Below are 15,997 nucleotides of genomic sequence, written 5' to 3'. Positions count from 1 at the left end.
CAAACTCTGGCATTCATTAAAGGGGTCAAGGGCCAATCTTACTTAATGGCATACATATCAGGTTATTACTTTCAAGACCATTTCTACATTTTACCTATAATTAATCAAGGAGAAGAGAGCTGACTAGTCCTGACCTCTTTCACCTATCAGCTTATACATTGAACCAGCCAGAACTATGGCTAAGTCAAACCACATGTTGATCTCTTCACTGCAGCCCTACTCAGAACGTCAGACAGAGAGTTGAACAAACATTCCACACAGAATTATTAGTTTACACAGAATACAGCATATTCTAAAGTAAGCATCCTTATAAGACATATTCTACATATCAAGAACTTCTAAATTCTAACTCATTTATATCTAGAATTATTTAGAATCTAACTATTTCCTTCTAAGCAGTGTTCAATTTAATCCTAAACAAACTGCCTGCAATATGCCGGCTCATAATAGAATACATATGTGTTTGCTTAGCAATCCATCAATCACAAGGGTGAAAGAAATTCCTGTCTCTGACCTTTCTAACCTTTGGCTCGGCAAGCTAGACATTGAAATAATTAACTCCAGCTTGCATCCCTTCATTTGCAGGACTGAGAATTTAAAATAGTATTTTGAGCACCTTTAAACAAAATTAACCCTTAATATGATTTCTTAGAATTATTCTTTGCCCACTGCCTCATTCCCCCCTTTGAGACTAAAATCAGCTTATGCAGAGATAAGTCTCACAACTCAAACTCTGGAGATTATAGTGGTCCTAACTAGGAATAGACTTATGAACCACCATTACCCTACTTGTTAAGGTCCGACGGCATACTGCCGAAGCACATGAGGCCAGGAAACAAAACAAAAACCCTGCTAAAACTAAAACTATTAGGGAAATGCACAAGGGACGTATCCAGGAGGTCAATGACCACCACCAGGAGGTAAGGTCTAATCCTCCTCGGTAATCCTCCACATTAAGGCTAGCCAACTGTAGGACTTTATCCATGGCATGCCTAACTACATGCGTCCTATTTATGACAATAGTACAGCACTCTGAAGAATTTAGCACTGTGCAGAGACCACCTTGGGCTGCAAAGAGATAGTCAAGACCCATACGGTTAAATCTAGAAACTATACTTAATTCATTAATTTGATCCTGCAATGCATTGACTACCACGTTCAACTCATGAACTAGAACATGGAGTAGGGACTGAAGTCTCCGGGTAGCCATACCTAGTTCGGTAATACCCGCTACCGGGCCCCCAATTGGAATCCAGGCCGTGGCAGAAAGGGCTACAAGTCTCTTTTTAGTCAGAGGATAAGTAGAGTTAATATACTGGAGGGCTAATTCAATCGCCTCATCCTCTGTGGCAACGGAGGAGGGTAAGGACAAGGCCTCTCGCTTAGAGCGGTGCGGGGATGGTGGCTTGAGAAGAGGAATAACTTTAGGAAAATAATTCAAGGTCACCAATACACAAAAATCATATGTGGGGGGAAGAATCATATGGAGGACATTATCACAGAGCCAGTAATGACCAAGGAGAGGGCGACGAAAGTTCCCAATAAATGTAGGCACAGGATGGAGATTAGGATGCCCATAATGCGAGCCCCTATCCCAGGGGGAACGAAGAAGAAATGGAGACTTTGTACACCATAGGTGCCAATCCCCAATTGTAACAGACCGCTCATATGATGCAACCCCTTCATACCCCGGGGACTTATGAAAGTAGAAAATAGGATGGGACACTATAGTCTTTTCAGTAGTAAGGTTAGGAGCCAGGTAATCACCTTGGTCATAATCTACAGGTATGGTAGTAGGGCACATAGGAGTACCTGGAGAAACTACCCACACAGGTTCCTCCTTCTCTGGAAGAACATTAGTATAGTTACAAGGAATTGGAAGAACAGTTGAGATGTCTCTTGTTAAACAAAACACTCCAGAAGCTGGATAGGGAGACGTAAAAACTGGCCTTAGAGAAGAGTCAGAGGGGGAAGTAGCATTATAAAAGGACCACCAAGTTAATCCTGGCTCCAAGGGCCTGAACTCGAAAAGTAGGGAGGTATAAGAGCTGGGAGCTGCACAGGAACAGGAACAGCTGGGACATCTGTAGTATAAGGAGAAAATCGGGAACACACAATACAAGGGGAAGTAATCTTTGCCTGGCTAATTAGTTCCTGGACTGAGTGTAACCAAAGGTTAGAGCGAGTTGGGGTATTAGGAACAAGGAGGCAAGGAGTAGAAAACAACAAAAGCATCCAAATTACTAACATTTTCTTTCTTCCTAATCTAAAACAAATACAGCAAACTAATTAAGCAATAATATTTCAACAGTCTGTGCTAATCACAGATTACTCTAATATAGTGTTCTCAGTCTTTGAGTTCTTATACCAGTTGGGATAGACCCTCAACTGACAAAGATCAAGCTCTCAAATTCCAAGAAAGCCAGAATCAGGGCAAGAAAGAGTCTCAGTGTGAAGCCGAAGTTCAGCAGCTCCTGCAGTATGCAGTTGACCCTTCTTTTCAGCTAGTAGATTCTTTGGTTCGGGTCAAGCGCAACTTCAATGGCTCCGCTGGATCACTTTCTGCTCTCCACTGTCTAGGCTCCGTCTGATCCGTGCTGGGCTCAGTCTGATCAGCAGACTTAATTCGAGACCAATGGACCCATGGAGTAATCCCTGCGACCTTCACAGCTGTAGGGGTAGAAAGCAAAACAGTAAAAGGTCCTTTCCATCGGGGCCCCAAAGGCTGGAGCCTCCAGTCTTTCACCCAAACTCTATCCCCTGGCAGGAAGGAATGTACCTGAGCCTGGAAGGGGACAGGGTTTATTTCTCTCACATAAGACTGAAGCTCAGAAATTATCTTGCCCAAGAGGGCTACCTGCTCCTGTACCTGGGCAGACCCTAAAATCCCTATGTCTCCCTTAATTCCCTGCAAAATGGCTGGGGGCTTCCCATACACAATTTCAAAGGGAGAGAGGGCTGTTCCTTTAGTTGGGGTGCATCGGAGGCGGAAAAGGGCTAGTGGCAGTGCCTGTGGCCATTTCAGTTGGGTTTCCTGACAAATCTTTGCTAGGCTATTTTTCAAGGTTCTGTTTGCTCGCTCAACCTGCCCTGAACTCTGGGGACGGTAGGCACAATGCAATTTCCAGGTAATGCGCAATGCGCGGGACAGGGCCTGAAGTGTGGCTTCAACAAAGGCGGGACCATTATCTGAACCTATAGCAAGAGGCAATCCATACCTGGGGATGACATCCCTAAGGAGGGCTCGAGCTACTTCTGTGGCTTTCTCAGTAACTGTAGGATATGCTTCCACCCACCCAGAAAAGGTACAGACCATGACCAAGAGGTATCGGAGCCTACCGCTCCTGGGCATTTCTGTGAAGTCTATAACTAGGGACTCAAAGGGTGTTAGTCCTCTAGACTGAACTCCTGTTGGAATACGGGGTCCCTGACGGGCATTATTCTGGGCACAGAGAGTACATCGGGCAGAGGCAGTGGCAACCAGACTATCCAATCCTTCCAGCACCACTACTCGACTGAGTAGGCGGGCTAGTGCTGTTTTCCCTAAGTGTGATAGGTCATGAGCTTGAGACACTACAGGCCAAGCTAGGTGGCGTGGCACCAGAACTCTGGTATCAGGGAGATGTAACCAGCCATCAGGTCTCCTTACTGCACCTTCTTCTTGAGCCCATTTCTCTTCCATTTGGGTGTACATAGGCGTCCATTCTTGCAATCGAATTTGGAACAGGGGAGTCACAGTACTTGCTGGGGGTCCTCGAGCAGCTTCCTTGGCCACCCGATCAGCATGGCGGTTCCCTCGGGCCACTGGAGTATCTATCCTTTGGTGTCCCCTACAGTGAATAACAGCTACCTTCTTAGGGGCCCACACAGCCTCTAGCAGCTGAAGTATTTCAGGTCCATACTTAACAGGTTGGCCTGCAGCATTTATGAGTCCCTTTTCCTTATACAAAGCTCCATGAGCATGTAGGGTTGTGAAGGCATACTTAGAATCAGTATAAATGTTGGTCACCAGTCCTGCTGCTAGCTCCAGAGCTCGTATGAGGGCCACAAGTTCTGCTTTCTGGGCTGAAGTTCCTTGGGGCAGGGCTCTTGCTTCTATCACCTTGTCTTCTGTCACCACAGCATAGCCTGCCAATCGCTTGGAGTTCTCCACATAACTGCTTCCATCTGTGAAATAAATTACATCTGGGTCCCTCCACGGAACATCTTTAAGATCTGGTCGACTGGAGTACACTTCATCCATGGTTTGGATACAATCATGATCCGGAGGTCCCTCAGATGCTGGCAAAAGAGTGGCGGGATTAAATGTAGCCACTGTTTCCAGGTGTATCCGTGGATTCTCACATAAGCTAGCTTGGTACTTAACCATGCGGTTATTTGTAAACCAGTGGTTGCCCTTATACTCCATGAGGGTAAGAACTGCGTGGGGGACTTTAACAACCAGTTCTTGCCCCAAGGTCAGCTTATCAGCTTCCTGGACCAGTAAGGCTGTTGCTGCAATGGCCCTCATGCAGGCTGGCCATCCTTTAGCCACTCCATCCAGCTGTTTAGACAGGTATGCAACAGGCCTCTGCCAGGATCCCATCATCTGGGTCAACACACCCAGAGCAACCCCCTGTCGCTCATGGACATACAGTGAGAAAGGTTTCTCCACATCAGGAAGGCCTAACGCAGGGGCTTGGAGTAGGGCTTTCTTTATGGCAATGAAGGATTGTTGAGCTGTAGGTCCCCATTCAAATGGTTCCTTTTCACCCCCCTTTGTGGCTTGGTAAAGGGGTTTCGCCATCAATGCAAAATTTGGAATCCAAATTCTGCAGAATCCGGCTGCTCCCAGAAATTCCCTAACTTCTCTTCTGGACTTGGGTTGGGGAATTGCAGCAACTGCTTGCTTCCTACTAACATCCAGTCTCCGACTTCCCTGGGAAATACAGAAGCCCAGATACTTCACTTCTGACTGACAGAGTTGGGCCTTTGAGCGTGATACCTTATAGCCTGCATCCAAGAGTAGCTCCAGCAATTCTCTGGTAGCCTCAAAACACTCTTCCTGAGTCACTGCTGCAATCAGGAGGTCATCTACATACTGGAGTAAAACTCGCCTGGAAGGCTCAGATTTAAAAGTCTTAAGGTCTTGTCCTAGGGCTGTCCCAAAAATGGTGGGGGAGTTCTTGAACCCCTGTGGCAGGCGGGTCCATGTATACTGAAGCTTCCTTCCTGTTACTGGGTTTTCCCATTGAAAGGCAAAAAGCAGTTGACTAGCGGGGGCCACCCGAATACAAAAGAAGGCATCTTTTAGATCTAGTGTCGTGAAATGGGTAGCTCCAGAAGGTATCAATCCTAGCAAGACCTATGGATTAGGCACTACAGGGTGTAATGAGATAGTGGATTTGTTAACCACCCGTAAATCTTGGACTGGCCGGTAGTCCTCAGTCCCTGGCTTCTGAACTGGCAACAGTGGCGTATTCCATGGAGACTGACAAGGACGAATAATTCCATGGGATAACAAACGATTCAGATGTGCTTGAATCCCTTCCAGAGCCTTTCTGGGAATTGGGTATTGGCGAAGATGGATTGGCCGAGCACTTGGAAGTAAGTCTACATGTACAGGAGGAATATTTCGGGCCAATCCTGGGGGATTATCTTCTGCCCATACCCCACTGACCTGAAAGCTATCTGCCAGGGGTAGGTCAACTTGGCCCTGCGACTGATGCAGCCGCCATTCTTCTTCAAGGGGGCAACAGAAACTCAATATACCCTTAGGGCTGGATGTCAGGGGCCGAAAGGAGACTGAAGTCTGGTCATCAGAGTCAAAAGAAATTTGGGCCCTAAGCTTGGACAGCAGGTCTCGACCTAACAAAGGGATTGGACAGTCTGGCATATACAGGAATTCATGAGTGACTATGTGTGAGCCTAATTGGCATCTACGGGTTGTCAGAAAGGGCCTCCGGTTCTGCACCCCCGTGGCTCCCACCACTCGGACAGTTTTTCCAGACACAGGCGCTAATCGCTCCGTCACAACAGAATGTTCAGCTCCTGTATCAATCATGAATGGAATTGAGCGGCTCCCTATAGTTAACTTGACCATAGGTTCCTGGGAGCCCAGTTTGTAGGAACCCGGTCTGTCCTATTCGTCCCATTCTGCCATCTCGGCTATCCCGATGATGTCAGATTCAGGAGGCTCATATCTTCCCTCTCGAACTCGGCCTCGGCTTCCTCGATCTCCTGGTCCCCTTCTCAGTCCCTGGCGCCTCTGGGGGCATTCATCTTTCCAGTGCCCTCTTTCCTTACAGTAGGCACACTGATCCCTCTCCAATCTTGGTCTGGGATTCTCCCCCCTTGGCCGGGATTGATTGAAGGAATCTCGGGGCCTGGCTGGTGGTCCGGGGTCCCACTTTGGCTTCCCATTAGCTAGAGGTCGACCTCGATTAAGGGTGGAATTAGTAATGGCTGCCGCTAAAAGGTCGGCCTTCTTCTGCATCTTCCGGTCAGCCTCTCGGCGCACCTCCTGATCTCTATTAATGAAAACCTTGGTTGCGATCTCAATTAGCTGGGTGGTATTCATCCCTGCGAATCCCTCCTGACGCTGCAACTTCTTCCGGATATCTGGCATACTCTGGGCCACCAATGCACTATTCACCATTCTCTGGTTTTCTAGTGCTTCAGGATCAAATGGGGTGTATGTTCTGTAGGCTTCAATTAGTCGCTCTAAAAAGGCCCCAGGGGATTCAGTTGCCCCTTGGAGAATTTCAGAGACCTTTGCCAGATTAATGGGCCTCTTTATGCCTTTCCTCATACCTTCCAGCAAGTCCCGGCAATAGCCAGACAACAGTTCATAGTGCTGCCCATTATTTGGATCCCAAACTGGAGCTGCGCGAGGAAACCGAGCTCTAACCCATTCCTCTAGGTTCTGTGTCCCCTCGGGGGCACACGCTCGCGTGATGGCCTCAGCATTTTGCAAAATCTTCCGCCTCTCCTCAGTTGTGAAGAGGGTCAGGAGAAGTTGTTGACAATCAGTCCAGGTTGGGTTATGGGTGGCCATAATGCTAGCCACTAGGTCCACCACTGCCTGAGGCTTTTCAGTATAAGAGGGGTAATGCGTCTTCCAATTCAGGAGATCGGTGGTTGTGAAGGGTACATACTGATAGGCCTGTGCCTGTATAACCTGACCCTGATTATTAGGATCCGGTCGAGTGGTAGTTACCTGTCGGAGTGGCAGAACTCTCGAGGAGGTGGGAATGGAACCTGAGGTAGAGCTAGGAGCTACCCTCCTATCATGCTCAAAAGTGATTGCAGCAGGTCTAACCCATTCAGGGGAGGTAGGTTGAAACCCTGAGGGATGGGGAGGGGTACTCATAGACTGAGAGGTGGTCACAGGTGAGTCAGTCCATTGAAAGGGATGCCGGGCCCCTAATGAGTGGGTAGGGGTACTAGAGGGAGAGGCTGGGCTGTCAGGAGTTGAGGAGTCAGGGAGTGGAGCCCAAAGCGGGTCTTCGGAGGTTAGCAGGGAAGGATGTGGCACAGAAGGGTAGAGACTGGCTGAAAAGTCCAACCTAGGATGTGGTGGGGTTCGCACAGTGGGGGAGGAACTATCCGGAGAAGCCTGTACTGGAGAAGCTTGGGCTGGGCGGCGTGGATCTCTAGGGGCGGCACGAAACCCCAACAATGGGCCATAAGGTGGTGGCTCAAGATCTGAGGGGTCATCAGAGAGTATGGGTTTCTCGGGCAGGGTAGGGGCGGAAGCCACCGATTGAGTGGTAGGCTTCCTGGGACTCTTTCCCTCTTCTAGTTTAGATTTTCTAATCTTTCTTTGAGCACGGCCTAACATGAATTTTACTGGGGATCCCATATAAGTTTTCAACCAAGAGGGAGGGTCAGTCACAAGGCTGTCCCAGGAATCTATATAAGGGAGTTGTTCAGAATATTCTGGTTCTCCTACAACTATGCTGTAAACCTTCCGGATTACTTCAATATCTAAGCTGCCACTAGGGGGCCAGCCCACTCCCATAGATGGCCACTCAACTTCACACAAGGTTCTTAGAGTACTTGAGCTTAAAGTCTGTCCATAATCATTAATTAAAAATCCTTTTTTGAAATTCTTAAGCATACAATCTAGGGGAGTATCAATTTGTCTAGACGATTTCCCTCCCATAATGCTTACAGTTACAACACACAAAGAGGGGGGGAATTTTTGAAAGTGCAGTAAGGGGTCCGCACTCTCGAGACACTAGGTAGACAGACAGCAATCGCTTCCTTCCGTCACTGGCCAATTGAACTCGTGTTAATTGGAAACGCAGTTATAAGAAGTCCGCACTCATTTAGCATTCACGCATCACACATTCATTCAGTACAAAAAATCCCACCCAACAATTTCAAATTTCTCAGATACAGATAAGCTCAAGCGTTTTCGCTTCTAGTCCCCACGACTAGAAGGTACTAGGGCCTTCGCTGAGAGTTGATCAGGCTCTCCTTCCCTCAATTTTTGAGGGGCTGGTTTACAATTTCCTAGCTAGGACTACAATACAGAATACAGAATACATACCCGGCGAATGTTCTCCAGTCAGTTGGGTGCTGGGATTAATGCAGGATTCAGAATCCCACCGCTGCCACCAAGAATTGTTGCAGGAATTGATGCATGAATTTATGATACTTCAGGAGTCAGACAGCACACCAGAATGAGAGAGAAATCTTCTTTATTTGCCAGCAAACAAAGTAGAACATCAGCATTAAGTCTCTTCTTCTCTTTCTCAGCTCTCTGTGTCTTTCTCTCAGCTCTCTGTGTCTTTCTCTCAGCTCTCTGTCTCAGCTGCTTCTCTTCTTATGCTGTCTTCTCCTTCTTCTGTCTGTTCCTTCTGTCCTTCTCTTTCTTCTGAGCTCCTTCTGACGTAACCTGCTTCTTCTCCCACTTAAATACAGTTCTATCTAGCCTAGCCTAGCCCCCTTACTCTCCAATTGGTTAAGGAATAGATTGATTACCTTGCCTCAACCAATCAGTTCTATACAAATATCAGTTACATAGGTTCCAGACATCCTAAACTGACCTGTGACCTGGGGCCCCTTACACCAGACATTTGGTCTCCAGAACTCCTGCATGTTATTATGATTGATTTCTCATATTCCTAGTACTAACTGCTAACCAAACTCTGGCATTCATTAAAGGGGTCAAGGGCCAATCTTACTTAATGGCATACATATCAGGTTATTACTTTCAAGACCATTTCTACATTTTACCTATAATTAATCAAGGAGAAGAGAGCTGACTAGTCCTGACCTCTTTCACCTATCAGCTTATACATTGAACCAGCCAGAACTATGGCTAAGTCAAACCACATGTTGATCTCTTCACTGCAGCCCTACTCAGAACGTCAGACAGAGAGTTGAACAAACATTCCACACAGAATTATTAGTTTACACAGAATACAGCATATTCTAAAGTAAGCATCCTTATAAGACATATTCTACATATCAAGAACTTCTAAATTCTAACTCATTTATATCTAGAATTATTTAGAATCTAACTATTTCCTTCTAAGCAGTGTTCAATTTAATCCTAAACAAACTGCCTGCAATATGCCGGCTCATAATAGAATACATATGTGTTTGCTTAGCAATCCATCAATCACAAGGGTGAAAGAAATTCCTGTCTCTGACCTTTCTAACCTTTGGCTCGGCAAGCTAGACATTGAAATAATTAACTCCAGCTTGCATCCCTTCATTTGCAGGACTGAGAATTTAAAATAGTATTTTGAGCACCTTTAAACAAAATTAACCCTTAATATGATTTCTTAGAATTATTCTTTGCCCACTGCCTCAGCTCAAGGATGCTGCCGGCATCTGCCAAGCTCAGCAGAAGGGAGTTCTAGCCACCTTCAGTGGAGGTGCTCAGCTAGCAGGGCTTGGGGATCCCACCAGCTACAGCAAGGGTCAGGGGTGCTGTTAGGCATGCTGGGGCCCAGGCAGAAAATAAAGAAGCCCTCTCCTCTTTAATCTCGCCATCTGCCATTACAGTCTCTCACACTGACAGACTATCACCAAATACAGAACAAAGGATTAGAAATAAAAATATGTAGACAAAAATTGAACTGAGAACCTCAACATTTACTGCAACACTGGAGAAATAAAAACAAAAATGCATTTCCTTTTCTACTGAACACAATAAAAAGCCATCCGCTATGAACATTTCTCAAAGCTAACATATTCCATTTAAAACATTCAAAATAAAATTATTTTTCTACCTTTTGTTGTCTGAACATTTTATTTTTCTATCATGTTGGTTTCAGTTTCTCCTTCCCACTTTCCCATCATCTTCTACTAATTCTTCAAGCAACTGTTGTCCATTTGTCTTTTCTCTTCTCTCATTCCATTTCCTCAGTACAACTGCTTCTGAAATAGTGATCTTTCCATTTTAGCTCGTTCCTTTCTGTTTTTTGTTCTTTTCTGCCTCTGTCCACTCAAATTTAACCCTCTTTCTAAACTTTTCCCTTCTTTTTACTTTTCAGATACCTATCAAATTTCCATCTCCTTTCACCCACTAGCTCACCCATATCCAAACTCACTCCTTCCCAGCCTTCCATTCCCTCCCATGTTCAATCTACGCACCTGTAATCACTATCCTCTCATTCATTTCATTGCCATCTCCCCTCTCTCTTTATCCTCTCTTCACTCTCATAGCCTGACATCTCCCTCTCACTTTATGCCTGTCCCCTCCCTCCATTGTCCTGCATTTCTCTCTCTTACCCATTGTCCAGCATATCTCCCTTCTGCCCCTGGATCCAGTATCTCTCTCCTTCCCTTTGCTCCACCTCTATGTCCAACATCTCTCCCATATTGTCCACTATCTCTTTCTTTCTTTCTTTCTTTCTTTCTTTCTTTCTTTCTTTCTTTCTTTCTTTCTTTCTTTCTTTCTCTCTCTCTCTCCCTGCCTTGAGCCCCTGGTCTAACATCTTTTTCTCTCCCCTCCAGCCATGTTCAATATTTCCCCCTCTCATCTCTTACTCCCTTCCCTCCACTGTCATGTCCAACACTTTTTTCCTCTATCGTCCTTTGCCACTCCTCTGCAGCCTTTCCTTTCCTCTCCCCACTACACCCATATCAAACAATTCTCCCTCTCTTTTCCTCCTGCATCTCTCCCTCCCCCATGTCAAACAATTATTTCTCCACCCCACCTAGCATTACCCGTCTCTCTCATTCACTCTCTCCACCCCAACCCCTCTCACGGGGCAGGCCCAGGGCAAGCATATTGATGCCCAACCACTAGCTTCTCCTGGCCACTGCTGTAGTGTGGCGGCCTTGAGGAATCGCTGCGAGCTTCCATGCCCTTCCCTGCCTCTCTCTCCACCCCTGTGTCCCACCGCAGCTGCAAAGGAAATTCTTGTCCTCCCCGCTGGCGCTGCCTCGATCCCCACATGCTACCCTCGGTCCCTGCATTATTTTCTTCGCTCGTCGCCAGCAGCGCTGCCATTCACACAGGCAGCTCCGCTCCCCTCTGCCGCGTCCATCTGGCCCTCTCTGATGCACTTCCTGTTTACGTAGGGCCAGATGGACGCGGCAGAGGGAAGCGGAGCTGCCTGTGTGAATGGTGCCGGCGACGAGCAAAGAAAATAATGCAGGGACCAAGGGTAGCATGCGGGGACCGAGGCAGCACCGGCGGGAAGGACAAGAATTTCCGTTGCAGGCAAAGCTGGATGCTCTTGGACGGCCGGAGAAAAGGCAGCGAGCAACATGCGAGGGATATTGGGTGGGCGGGCCTGGAGGGAAAGTGGCTGGGCCTGGGCCCGTCTAGGCCCGCCCGTGACTATGCCCCTGTATGAAGGTCAGCTCTTGGTTTCCCTTTCATTGCCGCGGGTCGGAATCCTGATTGGAAATTGGGAAGGGAGAGAAATCTGCGAAACAACCATGGGGGAAGGAAGTACATAGTTGGGAATGGTTGCTGTAAGACAGGCCTAGATTTGTCAATACACATGTTGGTGCTAAAGATGAAAGGGTCATGGACTTGATATACTGCTTTTCTGTGTACAACCAAAGCAGTTTACATATTCTATGCAGATTACTTTCTGTACCCCTACTGGGTTCACAATCTTTGTTTGTGTACCTGAGGCAATGGAGGGTTAAGTGACTTGCCCAGGGTCACAAGGAGCTGCAGTGGGAAATTAACCCAGTTCCCCTGGTTCTCAGCCCATTACACTACCAGGCTCATTTTCGAAAGAGAAGTACGTCCATCTTTTGACATAAATCGGAAGATGGACGTCCTTCGCACAGAAACGTCCGAATCGGTATAATCAAAACCCGATTTTGGACATCTCCAACTGCAGTCCGTCGCAAGGACGTCCAAATTTCAAGGGGCGTGTCAGAGGCGTAGCGAAGGTGGGACTTGGGCATGCCTAACACTTGGACGTCTTTGACCCATAATCGAAAAAAGCAAGGACGTCCCTGATGAACACTCAGATGTTTTCACCCGGATGTGTTTTTTTTTTTTTTACGAATAAAGCACAAAAAGTTGCCTGAAATAACCAGATGACACCAGAGAGAATCGGGGATGACCTCCCGTTCTCGCCCAGTGGTCACTAACCCCCTCCCACCGTCAAAAAACATTGTTAAAAATATTTCGTGCCAGCCTCAGATGTCATACTGAGGTCCATGACAGTGCATGAAGGTCCCAGGAGCAGTTTTAGTCGGTACTTCAGTGCAATTCAGACAGGCGGACCCAGGTCCATACCCCCCCCCCCCCACCTGTTACATTTGTGGAGGAAACAGCGAGCTCTCCAAAACCCACCACAAACCCACTGTACCCATATATAGGTGCCCCCCTTCACCCGTAAGGGCTATGGTAGTGGTGTACAGTTGTGGGGAGGAGTTTTGGGGGGCTCAGCACACAAGGTAAAGGAGCTATGTACCTGGGCGTATTTTATGAAGTCTACTGCAGTGCCCCTAGGGTGCCCGGTTGGTGTCCTGGCATGTCAGGGGGACCAGTGCACTACAAATGCTAGCGCCTCCCACATCCAAATGGCTTGCATTTGGACGTTTTTGACATGGACGTCTTTGGTTTCGAAAATCACCGAAAGTCAGAAATGTCCAAATCCAAGGACTTCCAAATCTAGGGATGTCCAAATTTAAGGATTTGGACGTCTCTGATGGTATTTTCGAAATGGAAGATGCACATCCATCTTTCACCGCCCCTGGATTTCAACGTTTTGCAGACGTCCAAATCGCAACTTGGACGTTTCTTTTTAAAATGCCCCTCCATGTCTCCATTATGCTACATCTCCACTCCTAACCTCCTTTCCCCACTCCTGTTGCCACCTACCTTTGATGCTCCTAAATTTAGGAATTTTTACTGAAATGTTGAGAGTCTTTTAGTAAGCTGTGTTCAGATTATGTTGAGGGTTTTACCACATATTAGGCATTACTGCAGATTTGCACTAATGCCTCCATCACAGTAAAACCAGCACTGCATTTAGAAAAACCTGCACTGGCTACGTAATACAGGTAGGAGTGGGAACCAGGCACAATGTCAGCAGGTCAGAGTGGCTGGCTGTGACAACGAGCTTGCAGGTCAGTTAGAACTGCTGATAGCAAGGCTGTACTTACCAGCACCTCATGAGGAGGCAGTAAGTGCAACTATACTATCAGCAGACCTGTACCGGGGGGTCACGTGATGGCTGGATCCTGAGCAGACGTGCCTTGGCTGCTCTCCTCGCCATAGCTAGAAAAACTGCTATATAACTGCTTCACACCCCGGTTCAGAAATCTGTGTGCCTACCTGAAATATCGAGGAACATCCCAGGTGTTGTTTGCCCAGCTGCAGAGGTGTTTAAAGGGGATATTCGGGGCATGCCAGCTCGGACCCCGCGAACACAGAGAATCCGCGGAGCGCAACACGTTGCCAAAATGGCGTCCGGGACCACTTCTGCAGGGGAGAATCAGCAGCAGTCCCCACCAGTGATTGCATTACAAGAAGCTGCAATTAAGGAAATAATGAAACATATGGCGGCAGTGCTGGATGACAAACTGTCAGCCCTTCACGCTTTTATGGACGATATGAAAGAAAATCTAGTAGCGCAGGGCAATCGTATACAGCACGCAGAGGAACGAATATCCCGCCAGGAGGATATGGTGAGTGGAGTGAACACCCAGATGGCTGCGCTTGAGAAACGTTGTAAAATCTTAGAAGAGAAAGTAGAAGATCAAGAAAACCGGAGTAGAAGAAATAACATCAGGCTGGTAGGGGTCCCAGAAAGTGTAAAGGAAAAGGAGCTGTGGGACCTAGTAGAGACGTGGCTACCCAGAGAGATGGGACTGGAGGTTGATGGCCAGAGGCTCCGGGCTGAGCGGGTGCATCGCGTGGGTGTCTTTAAGGAGCAGAACAGCAAGCCACGACCAGTAATTGCCCGCATCTTTAACTACGCTGAGAAGGCTCAGCTAATGGCCAAGTATCGGCAGCGAAGGAATGTGGTCCATAACGGCACAAGTATCCTGATATTTCAGGATTTTTCACCGAGAGTGTCGGAGATGAGGAAATGACTCTCACCGTATTGCTCCCAGCTGTTCAACAAAGGAGTCAAGTTTTCGCTGCAATACCCAGCACGGGTACGAGTGCAGCACGAGGGCAAGGCTTTGTTTATGGAAAGCCCTGAAGAGCTGCAAAGTTTCCTGGCTAAGTGGTAGTATGAGGAGGACTTGTGCTGCAGTTGGAGCAGAGAGCCTGGTTGGGGGCTGGGTGCTAACTTGAAACAGGCGCCAGCCTTATTAGACGGACTAAGGAACTGCATGCTACCCCTGCACTCAATTGAGACACTGTTGGAGGTCGTGATGAGGGATTTGTGTTTTTTGTTGTTTTTGTTTCTCTCCCTTCTTTCTTTGTCTTCAGACGAAAAGGGCGTTCCTTGAACCGGACAGTATGAAAGCACTTAAACAGCCGGTATGCAGCAAGAAGGAGGCAAAATGCTTGGCGGGAGTGTGTGATAGACTGGATGTGACAGGAGAACTGGTGAGAAAGTAGGCGGATCGCACAACATCAGCCAGACGGAGGGTAATATTATTAACTGTTGCCTGGTAGCTTGAAAATGCCGATGGAAGCCAGCCGAGTTACTCAGCAGAGCTGCCTGCATCACAATGATTTGGTTATATTGTTGTTAATTGCAATTTTCTGTGCTCTCGGGTGGGCGGGTAAAATGTAAGAGATTTATACAGGGGCAGTGTGTTTATAGTGTGCTGAACTATAACATGTCATTGAAAGGGAAGGAGCAACTGCTGAGGAATACTGTGAAGGTTCAGTGTTCGATGTTTTTTCTCATGAGCTTGTGGGGTTGCAAATCCACTCACATGGATGGGGGTGGGGGCTGGATAGGTGTACAATACTGGTGGAATGTGACAGAGATGGAGATTAGCTTGATGTTCAGTGCAGTAGGGGCTCTGATACATAAGTTTCGAGGGAGGGCTTTTGGGAGGGGATACGGGGGTTTTTTTTTCTTTTCTTCATATGGCAATTGTAAGAGAGAAGTGGATACTTGAGAGGGAGGACCGGGTAGGGAGCAAAATAGCGAGGAGAGTAGCTTTCCAGGGGAGGGAATTGCAATGCTGGAAATTCTAGGGAGGGGGGAAGGACAAGGGTATAGAGGGTTTGGAGGGAGAGAGTGTGTGATGTGGGAGGCTGTTTGGGAGCTGTTGAAAGAGTATACTTGGTGTAGGATGGATGATGAGGTAGGAGGGGGGAGGGTTGGCAGTGGGAAGGTGGGGGGGAGGTTTCAGGCGGGGGGGGGGATTGGGGGATGGGGATTGCACTCCTGGAGTCCGATACAAGCCATTGGGAAGTGATGAACAGCTGGTCACTCCATTAGGCTGGGATAGGAACAAGGTTGTGAGCTGGGACACTACCTTGGGACAGAGATGGGTCTGCTGGATGTCGGAGTCTACTTGGTTTATGAGTAATTTAAGATTTGGATCATGGAATGTTGATGGGATACATTCGCCCATAAAACGTACTAAGATCCTGTCCCATTGTTCC

Source organism: Microcaecilia unicolor, chromosome 4, assembly GCF_901765095.1.
Source record: "Microcaecilia unicolor chromosome 4, aMicUni1.1, whole genome shotgun sequence".
NCBI lineage: Eukaryota > Metazoa > Chordata > Amphibia > Gymnophiona > Siphonopidae > Microcaecilia > Microcaecilia unicolor.
The sequence above is the reverse complement of the archived record's forward strand: the minus strand, read 5'-3'. Positions refer to the sequence as shown.